This window comes from Pteropus medius, unplaced genomic scaffold, assembly GCF_902729225.1.
Source record: "Pteropus medius unplaced genomic scaffold, Ma_sr-lr_union100, whole genome shotgun sequence".
Taxonomy (NCBI): domain Eukaryota; kingdom Metazoa; phylum Chordata; class Mammalia; order Chiroptera; family Pteropodidae; genus Pteropus; species Pteropus medius.
Genome location: NW_024342473.1, coordinates 107143 through 125736, shown reverse-complemented (window position 1 = coordinate 125736; position 18594 = coordinate 107143). Strand labels below are relative to the sequence as shown.

The 18594-nt window shown below is 37.7% G+C and overlaps 1 long non-coding RNA gene across 1 annotated transcript; it reads right to left on the bottom strand.

Moving 5' to 3' along the window:
• Positions 1–799: 799 nt before the first annotated feature.
• On the bottom strand, positions 800–18017 carry LOC120604363 (uncharacterized). The gene is made up of 4 exons (XR_005653315.1): positions 17913–18017; positions 11759–11809; positions 1457–1619; positions 800–976 (listed from the first exon to the last, which is right to left on the bottom strand). It is a non-coding gene; the product is annotated as an uncharacterized LOC120604363 (long non-coding RNA).
• Between the last annotated feature and the right edge of the window lie 577 nt (positions 18018–18594).

Genomic DNA, 18594 nt, shown 5'->3' with positions numbered 1-18594 from the left:
CAAAATGTTTTCTTAAGTGTCAGTCAGGCTCATTGCAATAAAAATATAGAACTCCTCCCACCCCCTTGCTGTCTGTCATTTTCTGTATTACATATATGATTGAAAATTATAAATTATCCAGCCTGCAATTATTTTTAATAAAGGTGTCAGGCTCTAGGAACCTGACTGGCTTGCTTAGATGCCTGTCTGGAAACAGATTCACCCATTGCCCAGTGCTGAGGCTTTTGGAGTCAGGTACATTGAACGCTCAGACGTGATTTCAAATTCAATCTGCTTCTTGATTATGGAATCCTGAGTCAACCATTGTTTCAGTTTTCCTCCTGTATACATTTTTGTGTGAGAAAACTTTACTTCAATTGGTTAAGAGCCAGCTACTTTTTACAAAGAGCCACCTGTTTCTGAGTTTACACAGGATATGTTGGATTTATGTAATACAATAGGATCAATTTAATTATGCTTTCTCTTAAGTACAATGCTACCTGGAATTACTTCACTACCTGATACATGCTCACCCTTTGGAGACCAAAAAAACAAAACAAAACAAAACAAAACACAAAAAACAAACCGCACTAGCTCAGACTTAAGTTAGCTTTAAGGAATTTGATTACCCCAATTTCTTCTAATATGCATTAAAGGCTATATACTTTCTGTATGAAAAAATGGCTCTTCTGAACTCCCCACAATCCCTATTATTTACAATGTTTCAAAGCTGCAGAATTACTACAAAAGATTTACTCATATAGCAGAGCATGTAAAATTTAAAATCAATAAAGTATATAAATTTTGCTTGTCTCCTTGAATTGATTCTCTATTCTAATAGCTCAATGCTGTAATACTATATACTTTTTTATTTCCAACGTCATTACCCAATAATAATCTCTGGACTTCCTTGCCACAGCTCTGGGGCAGTTCAGAATTTCTGACAATATTCTTCACAGACAGTTGTCATAGGCAATTGTTCCTCCTTGCACAGCTTCTAAAAATGAATAAAATAAGCACATGAGAAATATTAGTTTGGTTCTGTGATATTAGAACTTCAACTAGTTTCTTTTGACATGACAAATATGGGGAACATTTGATTTTGTGGGCAAATAGAGCAAGATTTGAATTTGTAATGTGTTAGCAACGGTAGATTAATTGTACAATATGTCTTTTAAAAAAAGAAGTATGAGGTTCAGTTTTCAATAATTTTCTAACTAGAGTTCTTCTGACTATAGCTTTGCTTGGAGTTAACAAATAAGGCACATGCAAGAGGCAGCTAATGTTGGGAATGTTAACATACCAATGATACCCAAGTTTATTCTCTAAGCATGGTCACAAGAATAAATTCTACTTCATTTCAGCTTGCTAGTATTTTGTAGAGTGAAACAGAGCTCTCTTTAATAGATTTATAAATAAAGATAGTCCTTGGCAAATTAAAGCATGGGAGGCAGTGAACAATTATCCCACCACTTACCTTTAAATTCACTGGGGTAGTTTGCTTAAATCATGGTGGTATCTGGGTCCCAGTGCTAAAAGGGTTGAGCTGACCTTGGTTTCTTGAAATGCAAAATGTCATCAAATCCAAACATACTGGTGAAATCTAAACTCGCTTTCATTTCTTAATGGCCACTCTCAGCCTGTAAAGAACACAGACAGATGATTGCTTACTTAGGCGTGAAAACAGAAAAGAGTGTCCATGCTTGCACTAGATATTTTTGCTTGCTAAAGCAATGCTTTCTAGCCAGTCTCTTAAATTCTTCCTTCTCTTATGTTTGTTTAGTGTAGTGATTGACAGAGCCCCCACGAAAAAAGGCTGGAGGATCTTAATGTGAATCCCAGCTCTTCTACTTTGCTTTGTAACCTTGTGCAATTCTTTAACTCAGAGTCTATACTCGTAAAGTGGGGATTAAGGACTTTGGTCTTACCTCACAGAGAAATTGTAAAGTAGGCACAGTACAATCTGTGGGGCCCTGTGCACGTTAAAAAGTTCAGTATCCACATTTCCCATATTCTCTTCCGCCTGGGCTAATATTTAGCTCCAAGACAGAAATTCCGAAATTTCAACAAAACACAGAATGGCCAGTTAAATTTGAATTTCAGATAAACAACATATATGTATATTTATATATATATACACTATTTTTCTGAGATTCAAATATGACCGACGGACCCTAAATTTTTATATGCTAATCTGGCAACTTTCCTGGGGGTTCTGGCTAGGATATTTTCTTATATTGTATGATAATAAACTGAAGAAGCTTGAGAGTAGGTATGCAGGGGTGCTTCATGCTTCCAAATTAATGGCTAAGTACTTAGACCAATGTAGTAGCTGCAAGTACCTAGTCTCTCATTATGTATATTTATAGTGCAGAATTCAATATCTGATCTGCAACAGGGCATATTAAGCCTGGCTCTCCCCTCTCTTCAAAAGGAGATGGTCTCCCTCGGAGCCAGGGTGTGGAGGAGGAGGAGGGTGTGTGCGATTACCTGCAGTGGTGAGCGTTGATGGTGAATTTTCTCTGGAATGCCATTGCTATGCACTCACTGATCCTTTTTGAGGATTATCTTTCTTCTTATCCCACAAAACCAGGTTGTGAAATCTAGAGAATGGACAAGGCCTCTTTTTAAAGGACCTAGGCACTTCTCAGGACTCAGGACCCAGGTGTTTATGTGGTCCTCGATGGTGTTTTTTGCCTGATTCAGTCCGGAAGGGCAAATGGCTTTTGGATGCCTTTCTACTTTCTGTTTACATTTATCATCAGGTTTTTTTTTTTTTTTTTTTCGGTTAATTTTCTGTTAAAAAAAGATAAAAGAGCTTAGCTAGGCTGATCTTAATTTTAATTTTTTAAAGTGATGCCCATTAAAAATTTATTTATAATGTGATGTCATACTTGTCTCCTGACATCTATTATGTTGGGGAAGTCTTGCAAACACAGTTAATCAGGGTTCTCTCCTTTTAAATTTTTAAATGCTGGATCTGGCACTAAATATCAGATCTTCACAAGTGTATGAAGGGGTGGAGTAATTTGTGTATGTCAATTTACTAAAAAACACTCACTATTTCTGAATACTACTTAGAAAATCTGGCCAGGTCTAGGGAGTTGTCACATACATCGGAAGATTGATTACATTACATAAGCTTTCTTTTAAAATTTCTTCTGCCACAATGGTTTATACCAGCCATACCTATACTTTATACTACTATCATACTTTTTTGTCCTCGAATTCACATAAATATGATCGCACGTGACCTCTGAATGCCCAGGACTAAAGTGCCTGGGGATCCTAGAAGGACTTTATTTACTTTTCTGGCTTCTCTTACCACATGTCGACTACTGTACTTTGGAGCAGCAGGTTTGGCCCCTGTAAACCATGGCAGATGGGTATTCAGTCTATCATAATATCAATAATGGGTGCAATACAAATGTAGAGTTCTTATAAACTCCACATACACTTCGGAGGGCAATATAGAGTCTGCAGCTGACTCATTGATCCCTTAAGAAAAGAAACTAAAGCTCTTTAACTGTCAGACACTGTGATCTTACTCATCTTTGTATTGTATGTATTTAACAAATATTTTTGAGTAAGTTTGCCACAGGAAGCATAAAAATGAAGCCACATGATTGAGTTAGGTTGTAAATGTAACTTCTACTTGCCCCTCAACATGGAAATGCTGGAAATTTTACTTGCATGTCTTTTAAAAAATGAAGATGTTAAGGTCCTATCTGGAGAAGTGTTTTTCGAACTTTAATGTGCATCCAAATCCTTGGAGCTCTTGCTAAAACACAGATGCCTGGGTCTTAGGCATAGAGTCTCTGATTCAGTAGGTCTGGGAAAGAGCCTGAGAATTTGCATTTCTTTTTCTTTTTCTTTTTTTAGGTGAGGCAACACTTGATTGACCTCACAGATTGCAAGCAAGGACCTTGTCAGCTTACAATCCCTTATTTGCTTATTCATTTATTCATTGATTCATTCATGCATGCATGTATTTATTTATTTATTTATTTATTTATTTATTTATTTATTTATTTATTTATTCACCTACAGCACCTGGTCTTCCTAGATGGTCTCCCATCTAAGTACTAACCAGGCCTGACCCTGCGTAGCTTCAATAACTTGCATTTCTAACAAGCTCCCAGATGATGCCAGTACTACACTGGTCTGAACCACACATCCGAGAAGATTAATCTCCTATACATCTGAAGACACTAGAGGAGCTGGAGATGTGTGAGAACATTTTGGGAGACCAACTTAGCCACACAATAAAGGACTTATGGGTCTCTCTTCCAGTGAAAAAGTACATACTCATCATGGATTTTGTCTGGTTTTCTAATCTTTGGAAATGAACACCAAAATGTGGAGGCAGCTTTTCTTTTAGGACAAGAGATCATCATGTCCAGAAATCACAGTGAGCGTTTACTGAGTGCTTGCTAAGGAACAGGCATACACAAATAATCAAGGCACACACCTGGAGCTTGAGGAGCTCAAAGTGCAGTGTCTCAGAAACTATTAGGGCAGCAGGCATAGTATGAGTTATGAACAAGAAATAGTATTGCTGTTTTTGACCCTCTGATTCCAGGACTCTGGACTCAGCCAGCTCAGGCCTTTGAGACTCATCAGTCTTTTCTGTTATAGTGGTCTCTGGTCCCTCTGGCTCATCCTTCCAGCCCCATCCACCTTTTAGATGTAACCCTATGTCTCTGTGATTCTTGCTAGTAATAACAATGATCACTAGTATTCCTCCCATTTATGGAGCTTCATCTATTGCCAGACCCTTTGTATATACTTCAGTTGTCACAGACATCCATGAAATTGGGCGATTTTATCCTTGCTGAACATATTAGTAAACCGAAGCTCAGAGAGATTATATGACTTGGCCAGAATCACACAGCTGGGGTGAGTGGTAGAGCTGGGATTTAAAGCTTATTTTGCTGGACATCTAAGCCACTAAGCCACACATTCCTCCCACTTTCTACAAAGCCAGTATTTTTTTTAAATTAAGATTTTAAATTTTTATAAAAATAGACAATTGGCCAACATAACCTTTTAGATAGTGACTCATATTCTTATTTAACAAAATGGAAGAAGGACCAAAGAACGAAAATGAGGAACGAGAGAATTCTAAAACTTAGCCAATAATTACATTTTGTGTTTGAAACATTATATGTTTACAGAGTGCTTCTGTATTAATGACCTGGCTTGGTCCTCAAAACCCTTCAAGGCAAGATCCATCCTAACACTATTAGATAGAAAAGATGTAGGCTCTACCTCTTTTTATGAGGAAATTGCAGCTTAGAGAGATTGTGGCTCAAGGAAGTGGTGGACCCAGGACCAGTCTTCCGACCCCTCGTGTCTCTTTCACTGTACTGGAAGGCCAAGGATAGAGGAGACTGGGGAGGGAACAGGGTTGAGGAGATGGATATATTGGTCAGGACACTTGTGTTTGCAAAAGGCAGAAAAATCTAATTCCAATTTACTTAGAAAAGAAAAAACAAAACCTGGAGATTTTACCGAAGCCGGTAATTGAGAGGTTGAGGGCAGCTACTGAATCCAGGGATTCGGTGAAGTCATTATGTCTCAGACTCTTTCCACCTCTCTCTTCTGCTTTCTTCTGTGTTGGCTTCATTTTCTTGTTGGCTCTCTTTTTATTGTGAATCCAGGAAGCTCTCAGCTAGTAACAAGAAAAATTCTTTTCTTTCCCACTGCTTCTTGGAGAATGCAGACATTGGCCTGGCTTGGGTCATATACCCAACCTTAAACCAATCACTGCAATCAAGGGGTGAAATATTCCTATTGGCAAGGCTTTGGTCACGTGCTCTCTTTTGGAGTCTGGTACGAGATAGGAAGGAGCCAACCTCACCTGAACAACAGGTCTGTGAATGGGAAAGGAGAGGTTATCTAAAGGAAAACAGCTGCTGTTACCAGAAGGACAGAGAATGGAGGCTGAGCAGTCAAAATCATGAGCAGAAAAAAAATGGGCAAAGTCATTCCTAAGCTTTTACTTTTTAAATTCCAAATAGCATTGGAGTGTTTTTCATTTAATTCAGCAGGTGATTGTTGGGGTAAGGAGCCATATTGATCCTCCTCACCCCTATCTTTTCTTATGATGGGCTCTTCCTAGAAGTGGAGTCTGCCAAGGGGCAGGCGCTGTTTTACTTGGTATAACAGCCGCAGTGATTTCCGTGCAGAGCTACTTTTGTATTTCTGACGTTGGAGAGTAGTGACTTACCAGCTAATTTGATTGTAACTATACATAGTTGTATATTTGCACACAATTTGGTGTATTTAGATATTTTCCATTCTACCAGTGGTTTCATGTCAAAGTTCATGTAACTTTGATATGCATCACATTCAATATCTCAAGGTTTAAATGACTGAGATCCTCACAGATCAATAGCACATTATCAGTTTCTTCATGTATAAAATGAGATACATTCTAAGATTTATTCAAAGTCTAATGTAATATGATTCTATGATTTTAAAATTCAGGCTAGATCATAGCAGTTGTTTTAAAACTAGACAAACATTTTTCTACTTTTCTTTTTAAGATGTGCCTTGATTCTACACTGAAAGAAGTGCTCTTATTTCCTTTTAATGTTAATTTTTAGTTATAGAAAGGACACAGAAAAAAAGTCGACTTCACCACTCTGGCTATCAAGTTTAAGACAGAGCCATTCCTGTACTTGTTATGAGGATGTCAATAAAATGTGAAATTGGCAAGGAAAAAAACCAGGAGAGAGTGAAAAGTACAGTACACATATATCTGTATATATTCAGGGCTTTAAATTTATGGGGGCTGGGTTGCCATTTCAACTTTGGTGACCAGACTCAACAGAGTCCAGTTGCTAGAATTGGAGGTTAGGTAGAGAATCCCAGGAAAAATTCTTCTAAACTTTATTTTTAGAAGTATTTTCACAGGGATACTTTTGGATAACTGGCAATTTATTGCTTCACCCTATCTTATTGTTTCCTCTCTCAGGGATCTAGGCTCCTTTAAATTGTATTGGAGGGCACTAGGACTAAATTTGTCAGCAATTTTCTTATCATAATTTTAATTAAATAGCTATGCATGATTTGATGTTCATTTTCTTACTTCTTTGTTGGAATGTAAACTCCTTGAGGGCAAGTACTATTTCTGTGTTTTTAATTTTTGAATCTCTAGTACTTACATATAATGTGACTAAAGCCATGGATGGAAATCCTTGGGCTTTTATTATTTTGGGGAATGTCCTTATGAGAAACAGCTGCCATCAACTGTGACTTAGGTGTTCTTCTACTGGAATGTTTTGAAAAGAGCAATAACTTTAGCGTTTTTGTCTAACAAATTATTGAAAAACTTTGGAGTTCAGAGTGTGTTGTAGGCTGATTTGATGAAGAGAGAGGAAGAATCTATTTGTGTAAGCCTTGGAGGACACTCCTTCCCCTGGATAACTGCCCTGAGACAAACTATTTTTTTTTTTTTTCTTGCTATTGTTTTTTCTCATAGTGTAAAATGTCTACATGCTTGGGCCATTTTGGGTAAGTCTTAACAAATTTTGAAGATACAATCTGCTTAAAAGTAGTAGCAAAGTACCATGCTTGGAAAAATCCATTGTCTTATAAATGAAACTAAAAGACCATGGACCCAACTATTGATGATTTCTAGCTGAAATTCAACATCTGGGCAAGATTTCTGAGCTCCATTTCCTCAGTATGCCAAATAGCTCATCTGGAAGTAGTCGGCCAAGATTTAAGAGGTGATAGTGGTCCCTTTACTCATTCAGTCTTTGGTCTCCCTGGAGCTTCTTGCCAGGGCAATGATGAGTGATAATTGCTTCTGGGTTTTTGTAGTGTGGTCCAAGGTATTTTAGGTGTTTGCTCTGACCACTAGATTTCATCTAGAACATTATCCATGATGACAATTGGTTACTTTCAACTGACTTTGGGTTGATTGGTAACCTGAAGAGAAAGTTCCTATTGCTTATTCCATGACATATATAACTTCCTACCATCCACATAGACTCTTTTCATTTACCCACATATTGCAGTATTTATTGTCTGTTGTTGCTTAAGTTTAAAAAAATTGGGTTATGATTTCAGATCCTTTACCTGATCAAAAGCAACTAGTGTCCAGATTTCTTCTGTAAGCTTGCCTATGACGAATTGATCTAAGGAAAATATTAATTCCCCAGGAAGATGTTTTTATCTGACTTTGGAAATATAGATAAAAATGTTGCACACCCTTATAGTAAACCGATTACAGAAGGGGATTCATGACATGGTGATTAAAAGCTTGGTTCTGGAATCAGACGAACCAGGCTGGACTCCTGGGCCTGCCACATGTGGTTCTGACACTGAGGGTAAGATCTTTAGTAGCCCTGAGTCTCTGAGTCAAGAGAATGCATGCTTAGCACAGAGCTAAGGTTACATAGGAAATGATCCATAGATGTCACCTTAAAAAATATGATGGACTTTTATTGCTAAAGATGTACAGACAACTAAAAGATACTGAAAAAGGTGGAAGGAATTAAATATACTATTCTTTGGTGTAAAAATCAGATAGGATCCATGTAGAACAAAAATAGAATTGCATTTGAAACAAATTACATTTTTTATTTTTAATGATGCTCCTTTAGCTTTGGTTGAGGGTCTATTTAATAATGTCACATGAAGGTTATCTATATTTTTTATAAAATAGTGGTAGTCGGTATCTTATATCCAATAGCTTAATCAGAGTTTCTTAACAATTCACAGAAAGCCCTTTTATTGGATAATGAGAATTATATATAACCCATTTTTTTCTTTTTACTTTGTTTTTCAAGAAGCTGAATACTAAATTCAGTGCTCAAATGGTAGTAGCCATATATATATATTTTTTCTTGTACTTCTCCATGAATTTTAGTCTTCTATTTGAATAGTTTTAGTGTTGATGTGTGTTTTATTTTGAGATGCCTACATTCTTTGGGGAAGAAGGAAGTGAAATTATGTAAGAGATGCCTCCTAGAGTTTGTCTATAATATTTTAGCTTTTTTTTTTTTCCTCAAGCAAATACCAAAATTGGCATTGGAAAAATGCTTTGAACTCTTTCAGCGGAAAAGTACTATGTAATGTTAATACAATATATTTATTTTCACAAGTACAAATAAAGCTTGCAAGATAGTCTTACAAAGAAGTTTCCCTCTGTAGTGTATGGTGGAATGAGAGACTTCTATGATTTGTTACTCTGTGATATTTTAGTTTTTTCAAATTTTAAGCCATTAGGCTTAAATTATTAAGCCCATATATATAAAGAATTTTAATCTAAAAATGATGCCAAGTTTGAACATGGAAGAGAGTGCCTCTTTACATAACCACATTCTCATCTGGAGTATGAGCCTGCACAGGGACCCAGGAGGCAAAGTGGGGTGGTGGAAAAAAATCTCATGTTTTAGTGTCAGACGAACTGAGGTTCATATCCCAACTTCACCACCTGCTAAATAGATTAGCCTTAATGTTCTCTTCTGTAAAATGGTGATAATAATATGTACTTTATATGGCTGAACTGAATATTTACTTTGCATCAATCAATGATGACTGCTATTTGCCTAGGCTGCTGGCCCTATGGGAAATGGCCAGCTCCCAGCTGCTCAGAAACTTGGGCAAACATAATGGAGTGAGAGAGTTAGGATTGTCACGGGAGCATGAAATAATATCGTTCCTCAGGATCTGGCCTATGGCAAAGTCCCCTAGCAGACCTCACTTACTTTTTCCTCCCTTATTCTTCACCTTTAACCCAAAGGACCAGAGGAGAGCTGCTGCTATGGTGGAATGAAAGGCGAAGTTGGATCTTTTGGGCAGGAGCTTTACTTGGTGCTCCCTCCTGTCATTCTCGGAAGGCAGCTGCTCTTCCAGTTGTGGGATATGGGTGGAGCTTCTGTGGACAGCCGTTTTTCTTTTTTTAAGGCAGAATTATACATCGTTGTGTCTATTGGGATTAAAAAAAATTTTTTGATAGCTCACCAGCAAGAAAGAAAATTATATTCCTTATTTCTATTTATTTTCTGAGTTGATTTGTATATTATGGAAAAGTTGATTTAAAAATAAACTGGCTCTCATATATTTTAAAGAGATTCCTTTAAAATATAATACATAGAAGGCGCCAAGTTAACGTTCAAGCCCCTGCTGCATTCTCTCATTTATTCGCCCATCCCATGAACGAACATTCACTGGGCATTTGCTATGTGCTGGATGTTGTTCGAGGTTCTGAGAAGAGAATGAGGACAGCATGTTGACCTATCCCATGCACAATACATTTTTACGATCAAACCTAGCATTGTTTTAAATTAAAAAAAATATTTTACTTTGGGTCCAGATATCTGAATGAAAGGAAAGATTTTGGCACTCAAGCCTTCAATGGTCAGTGTCGACACAGTTGCTTCTCCAACCATCCTGATTCCTTTTTCAGTGGGTGCTGAGGATTCCTGTTTAATTTTGTACCCTCAAAGTGTATGCTTTCACATGTTCCTGACTCCTTGCATGCCAAACCGTTTAGTCACTCTTCACGCCCCCAACCACTGAATGAGGCAGAATCATCTTGGCAAACTAAGTTATTTTGTAAAATGATATCTTTTCTTTGACTCTCTGCTTAAGAGCTGTAGAATTTTTGGTTGTTTAGTGTCTTTTTTTTCTGTTTGGAAAAGTTGCATTTTATGAAATCCTGTGGTAAGATTCCCTTGCACTTGAATTAAGCAGCTTATTGTGAGTGTACCAGGAATTTAGGAGTTCACTTAAGCACTGAACTTTTGCATGCCCCAAAATATAAATGTATGTACTAGATTACTGACATGGTTTCCTTATAACCCTCTGAACTCTTTTCCCTCTAAAATTAGATTTTCTTGTTTGGGTTAGTAAAGCATGTGGTTGCAGACCCTCCTAGAGCTATTGTGAAATATTAGGTCTGTATTTCCGGAGGCGTTAGCCACTGGCTGTAACCCAATTCTGATGGGAGAGTGAGTTGCGCATATGACTGATGTTACAAATACAATGAAAGTAAAACACCCCCCTTAAAAAAGAGCAGGCAGTTATTTTTCAGCGGTGGGAAGAAGTTGCAGGTGTGCCTAATGTTTTAAAGCTCTCAATTATTGATCTTGTCCTAAGACTTACAAATAGAACCATTAATGTGTCAGTGTGACACGGATAAAAGACGATTATGGTCCATCTTTAAACTGTACTTAGCACTAAAATGTATAAGTAATGCACACAAAAAAGCCAGCTTTATCACATTTCTACAAGGTTTTACAGGAAAGAATTCATTCTTTCATTCATTTTTTTTTTCTTGGCTCTCCTCCCTTTCCCCCGCCTCCACCCCACATTTATTCCCTCCGCTAATTGTTAGAAATTCCTACTGGACATTCCAGCCACTAGCTGGCAGACATAACAAACACAAACTTTGCAGCTTTACAATGGAAATATCTTAGAATGCAACTTTTTTAACCTTTGGTAGCTACTATCTTCTGAACTAGGAGGCTCATCCCAGTGAGTGAAGCACGTTAAAGTACTATAACACCTAAGGATTTTAGTTCGATTTTACTGTAATCTCAATTTTACTACCATAAGTCAACTTTGTCATCAGAGAGCTCCATATTACACTTGATGGGCAGATTCATCTGCCTTCACTCTGTGCATGTGGTCGACGCATGAGCAGCAAGGCAGTAATACTTCTTTATTTAAGCCAAGTCTTGGATTCAGTCCCAAATGACATAATCTCCCATAAGCTGGGAAATCTGGTCTAAACCACAGAATGTTATGGGGTACATACCTGTTCAGAGGATCATAGTCAAAGGATAGTTAACAGCATTTCATTGTCATCCTGGGGGAACAAAATAAGTCATACTTGGCAGGAGTTGGACCTGGGCCTAGAGCTACTTGACATTTTTATATAACAAATTAGAATATTCACTAAGATTGTTGCAAGTGGTCTGTATTACAGGTAAGAGTGAAGCACTAGTTTTTGCATGGTGTTACTACCTGTGCCCAGCCATAGTTAGGATGGATCAAATGGAGAAGTTAAGGCAGATGAATGAACAAACTATGGTTTATAGTAATGCAAACTCATGGTGATGGAAGGCTTGAAAATGGAGATGGCCATGAAAGAGGAAGTATAAAAGAGGAGCTGGAATGCTGTAGAGAAAGAAACTCAGTGATTTCACCAAATTTGTCCATGCCTTCATTGATTCTTTTATTTTTTGCTCATTTATCCATGCATCATATTTTAATAAGGGTCTACTATGTTCTAGGTACTGTGACAGGCACTTTGGACAAAGCAATTAACAAGACATGGTTCCTCACTATGGAGAAAATTAAAATGAGGGATCAAGAAGAACGATTGACTCAAAAGTAAAATGAGGAATCAGGAGAATGGTGTTTCTTCTTTCCAAGATGAGAGGTGTTGGGGGAGACCCTGGACATGATTTGCTCTTTAGACTTACTGTATTTGATTTGACACTGTGCTGTAGATGCCTCTCACCGAGATGAAGAAGAAAGAGAAGTGAAGAATTAGGACTAAGCCTAAAAATTCAGAGTTACCCACTGGTAGCGTGAAATTGAAACTCTTGGGCCAGATGAGCTTCTTGGGAGAGTGACTGAGCAGTAGGCTTGAAAGTGAGTCTCCACAGCATAGAGCATAGGGTATGGCAGGACAGTGTAGGTGAGGACCTGGAGACCAAAAGATGTGATTTCTACAAAGTAGCACGGACCTAAAACGACCACTTATGACCAAGTTGTTATAAATACACCTGGAGATGACTTCTGTAAAGAGTATATTTAGAGAGAAGGCCTGTTGAACAAATTGCAAGTACTGGAGGCAGATTAAGAAAATGATCTGGACCTAGCATAGTAGAAGTCTTGATAATGTGAGAGAAACAAATGGGGCCTAAGTGGTTATGTAACTTATCTCCTGAGTGCTTTTGTTGTACTATGGGAATTTTACGACTTAGAGGATCGTGTCCAGAGAAGAACATTTAAAGCAATCTATGTTTTGGAAGATAGGAACCTCTAAGACAGAAAGAATGTAAATTCTTTAGTTCTTAAGGTAGGAGGCTGAAAGGGCAAAATGAATAAGTTATTAAAAAGATGTCTAGTAACTAGATACCAGACTCCATAAGAATACTAAAAAAAAAAAAAAAAGTGTATACTTCCAAAGAACCCTAGACTAGGCACAGGAGGTTTTGGTTCTAGCCCAGCCTTGCCACCTGTGTGCTGTAAGACCTAGTATGTTAAATAATTCAACAGCATTGGGCCACTGTCTTCCCGTTTATAAAATATAGAGATCGACAGATGATCACTAAGGCCGTAACATGAAAAAAATGATCAATTATAATATTAATTACTGATGTAACCTATTGAAATTCAAAAATACACAAGTCTAATTGATTTGAATGAGTTTGTTGTTCTATCTATAAATCTAGTACAAAAAATGAATCTAAAGAGTATTTTGCTTAAGAAAAATCTGCTTATTGACCCTATCATAAAAACATTTCAAAAATAATGATTAAAAAAAATCAGATTTTGTATACTAGTTGAAATTTGCCTGTCATCTTTGAAAGAGTTCTCCATTTTAACTGGAGTTTGTTTTTTTTAATGCTTTTTTTTTTTTTTTTTTTTTAATTCAGTGGCAAAAGTGTGACTACGCCTTCCTGCTGAAGGATTTTCCCAACACCTTTGCCACGTCTGCCCTCCGGGGATTTCAGATAACAAGCAAGCACCAAGTTGGCCCTCTACATTTGGCCCCCTCTCCCTGCCACAGTGTTTAGCAGATTGGATGAAAATGTGTCCACAGAGATTAGATATTACAGTGACCACAGTGCATTTTTCTGCTCAGAAAGCTATCTCTCGAATCAGCCCTCTACCTCTGGTTTATCGGGAGGAGAGTACAGACAGATAACATCCTTGCAATGTGACCCTGACCTTTGTCAACCTTTGTTAAGGCTTCATCTGAAGTCAGGCCTAATGTTTGTAAACAGGATGTAATTAAGGCTGGGAACTGACAGGGTCTGACATTAAGACAATGCAGAGCTGGCAGGGAATGGTCTGTCAGATGTCAGCTCGCATTGTGTTCTAAGTGCCTTCATAATAATTAGTGTCCTCTGTCTGAAGGAAGTTCACTCAACTTGGATTAATCTGTCACAGCGTGGAGGCCATCCTTGGGAGGGCAAGTGTTTCCTCTGATAAACCTTAGAACAAGTATGAGAAAAAAAGCAAAGAGACTCAAAAGAAAACTGTGAAAGTCAAGACTGCTGGTGACAGGTGCTGCCTGAAAATTAGAAACAGGAAGTAGGAAATAAAAGCCCCCCTCCACATTCCAATCGTGAAGTGAATTCAAGAGTTCACCATGATCAGAATTGGCTACAGCCGTCCTGGCCTGCTGGTCTGTGTGCCTCGAGTAGACACAGGAAGATGAATGTTCAGAAAAGCCCATGCATAAACACATTGTTTGGCTTTTGCCCTTAACTAGTACAATGTGTGTGTCAGAGATTGCCCACACCCTATAAAAGGATTTAGGTTTAACATGTAATTGATCCAAAGAGGCTGAACCTTCTTTCTGTTATTAGAAGACATTTCTTGGGCATCTTCTGCTGGTTGGTATGGTACAAAGCCGGTCGAGAGATGTACCTGTCTTCTTGACTTTTTAACTAATGGAGATGGGCCTGATGCTGAAAGGCTGCTGTCAATAGCCTTTGGAGTTGGCCTGGATTCTTTCTGAATCTCAAAAGTCATCATAGAAAGTAGGGGCTCAAATGGATACTTGTACACCAGTGTTCATAGCAACGTTATTAACAACAGCTAAAAGGTTACATCAGTGTTCATAGCAGCATTAGTAACAATAGTTGAAAGGTGGAAACAACCTAAATGTCTGTCAACAGATGAATAGGTAAACAAAATGTGGTATATCCATACAATGGAATATTATGGACCCTTTTTAAAAAGGAAGGAAACTCTGACACATGCTACAACATAGATGAACCTTGAAAACATTATGCTAAGTGAAATAAGCCAGATGCCAAAGGACAAATAATGTATGATTCCACTTGTATGAGGTGCCTAGAATAGGCAAATACATAGAGACAGAAAGTCGAATAACTGTTGCCAAGAGCTAAGGGAAGAAGGAAATAAGAAGTTGTCGTTTAATGGGCACAGAGTTTCAGTTTGGGATGATGAAAAAGTTCTGAAGATGGATGATAGTGGTGGTTGTACAACAATGTAAATATACTTAATTGTACATTTAAAATGTATACTTGTACATTTTATTTTCTGTAATATACACTTAAAATCTGTACAGTTACATTATACACTTAAGAATGGTTAAAATGGTAAATTTTATCATGTGTGTTTTGCCACAATAACATTTTTTTTTAAAGTAGTCGTGAAAAAATACTCTTCAAGCTGTATGGGCCTTCAAGACTTGTCTACTTTAGTCACCACTTCAGGGAAATGACAGCATTTATTCAGCGTCATGCCAGGAGCCTGTGGGAGAGCCTTTTCCCGACAAATGGGCCATTCACTTTTTAATACCAAATTCTATTCTTGTATAGGTGACTGTTTGCTACTCAGCCTTGGGAAAAGATGAAACCCTGACGCACATGAATAGCAGTTCTCTTTGTCATTTATCTGAGTACAGAATTTAGTGACTATTTGTACTTATTTGCATGAGACTCTTCTAGGTTGCTTTCAACTTTATAACTTGATATTTCCATGATTATTTACAGGCAGGATGACTGTAGGTTCAAGTTTATTTTGTAAATAAAGATAAGACTAATATTTTCTACCTAAGGCACTGAATTTTCCATTGGGTTCAATAATAGATTTAAAAGCTTCCTGATTATCAATGAGAAATAAAAAAGAAGCCATATAATAGTTCCTGTAGAAGAATGGCCAGAAAGGAATATTATATCATAGAGGCAACAACTTTGAATATGTACTTTAGGAAAGTACCTATTTTAGGAAAAATAATTTAATTTCATTATTATTCTAGTTGTATGGCTTTCTTAAATTAGAAAATAGTGTTGCTCATAATAATAGTTTTCCCTTAGGTTTATCTTAAATAAGGTCACCAAACTTACAGGATTGACAAGTTGGGTAAGAGGAGTCAGGCAAAATGTGTGTGTGTGTGTGTGTGTGCGTGTGTGTGCATGCCTGTGTGCGTGCACGTGCTCTTCTTTTGCTCATTAACATCCTGAGAAAATTTTCAGGAACTTAAACTTCAGAAAATAATTCTTTTTCTTCTTTTTTGCTGTTCTACCTTTCAATTAAAGTGAATTCACTATCAATTCCTCTTTGAGTCATTCACTGATTCACTGTGTCCCTCCCATACCCTATGTCAGATATTCTATAATTAAAGTAATTAGTGACATATATAGTGATGAAGTGTAGGAGTGAGAGAAAATGGGAGAATTTTCAATACTCGACAGAGCAATTCTGGATTGTCTTCTCCAGATCCTCCTGCCATATTTGAAAGTATACAGAGGACTGAATGAGGAGGGACCCTTCTCGAATTAGCATGTATATTATACCACCAGCATCCAACATTCCTTAGGAATAACTGTTACTTCCTAAGAACCTACTGTGTTCAAAATATTATTTCATTTATTTTTTGCAACGTTCCCTTAGAAGAGTTATTTTCTCCATGGATCGAGCTGAAATTTAAGAGGCTATATAACTTTCCCATGGTTATTCACTAAGAAACATTAGAGTTGGGATTTAAATTAAGATTGGATTCTGCTTTTTCCACAATGGTAGGCCATTTGTTCTTGGATATAAATGAAGAGAAGGATAAAGAACAACCCCATAGAACTTCTTTTTTCCTTCGCTACCCCTTCTTTCTTAATGCAGAGAAGTTAATTTAGGACTCAACTGCTGAATTCCCTAATAGGAGGGAGGACTATATGCCTTTAAGTAGATTGGCATGGAAGCAGTAGTGGGTACCAGTCACCATCAGCCTGACGTCAACAGTGTTTTCAAAGAAAAGATAAGGACTATCAAATTAAGCTAACAATAGATTAATTTTTCATTACCCTGAATTAAATTACCCATTTACATACATGTGTTTGTAGGCTATATCCTTAAGTCTTAGGAGAAAGAGAAGTTTGCTTTAGTGGCTGGCAAAGGAACAGACCTTTTGAAAGGTAACATTTGAGCTGAAGTGATAAACCACTTCATATGGGACAACTAGCACTAATGCTTTCCCAATGCGTAGGGTAAATATTTGGCCAACAGTTTGTATCACTGGCATTGTGCTTCAGACCCATTTTTTATATGATCCAGACAACAAAGAGATACATCTTTCTCATGATTAGTGAAGAGAGCGGTATTTCCTCCTTGATGAAAGACTAGACATAAAAATAGCTCGAGACTTGTGAGGGACAGTTAAATGGAAGTACATTCAAATTTTAAAAACAATTAGCTTTCCAGATACCATAACCTAGAAGAAGAGGGAGAAGAAAAGAGTCATGCGGGGTGGGGGGGCGTGTACACTGTCCAGAGTTGGAGATGTACTGGCCAAACTGGGACTAAGTGTCCCCACTTAACCTAGGGAATCTTCTTAGCTAAATGTAGTCTTATCCTTCTCGCAAGTATGTCCCCACTCCCCTTCCACCCTCCCCCACCCCCAAGGATAGTTCTCAAGTGTGGCTGCTAGATGAAAGAGGAAAAGACAGAGAAGCATCTTACAGAATTAACTTTGATGCCCTAAATACATTTTTTGAGCATGTAAATATATAACCTCTGGAAGAAAAAAAAACCCAAAGCAGAACATATAAGATTTTTTTAAGATAGGTAAATCATTTTCTTTTTAAATGAAATTCAGTTTGACTGCATGAAATATGAACAGTAATTAAATGCACAGTCTGTGGGCCTTCCATACTTTAAAGCGCTTTCTTAAAAAAAAAAAGAAAGAAAGAAAGAAAAAGAGTACTCACCTCAGACAGGCCAATTACCCAAGAATGATGAAGTCAAGAGGAAAGTCGCTAAATTTCTTTACTTGAGTGATCACAACCCCAGCCCGTGATTAGTCCCCACGGCACCAGCGGGGATGTGGTGGGGACACTCACATTGGAAGACTTCAAATAGTCATTTCCTTGGTTAAAATAAAATCTGACTGCACTAAATAGACAGTTTTTAATCTCAATTGGACATCTGAAGATTTCTCAAGCTGTTGTTGGCTGCGGCAGAAACAAATTTTTCTGCTTTGTTGATTAAACCGCTGGTCTCCACCACTGCTTATCGGCCTGCAACGAGCTGTTCTTTTTAATTAAAAGTGAGCCACCACGAGAGAGCAATTAACAGCTAGTAATTACTGTGCTCTTCAGAACGGCAACATTTTGCCTTTCATTCCAATTATATAATGGACAAGTGGCTTTTTGATCTTCAAATTAGTGAGCTCTTGTCCTCCTTCTTTGGAGGCAGAATTGGCAGGTTAATGACGGCCTGTGGGGGCACTCTTTCCACTGACTGATGGGAGGCAAAGAACGCCAGGAAAGAAGGCAGCGAGAGGCTTTCAAGAACTGCAGTTCTACCTTCACGATAAAGATGGAGAAAGAGCCCTATTTTCAGAAGATTTTGATGAAGAGGGAAAACAAGCTTAAGTGGAGCCTCCAAAGA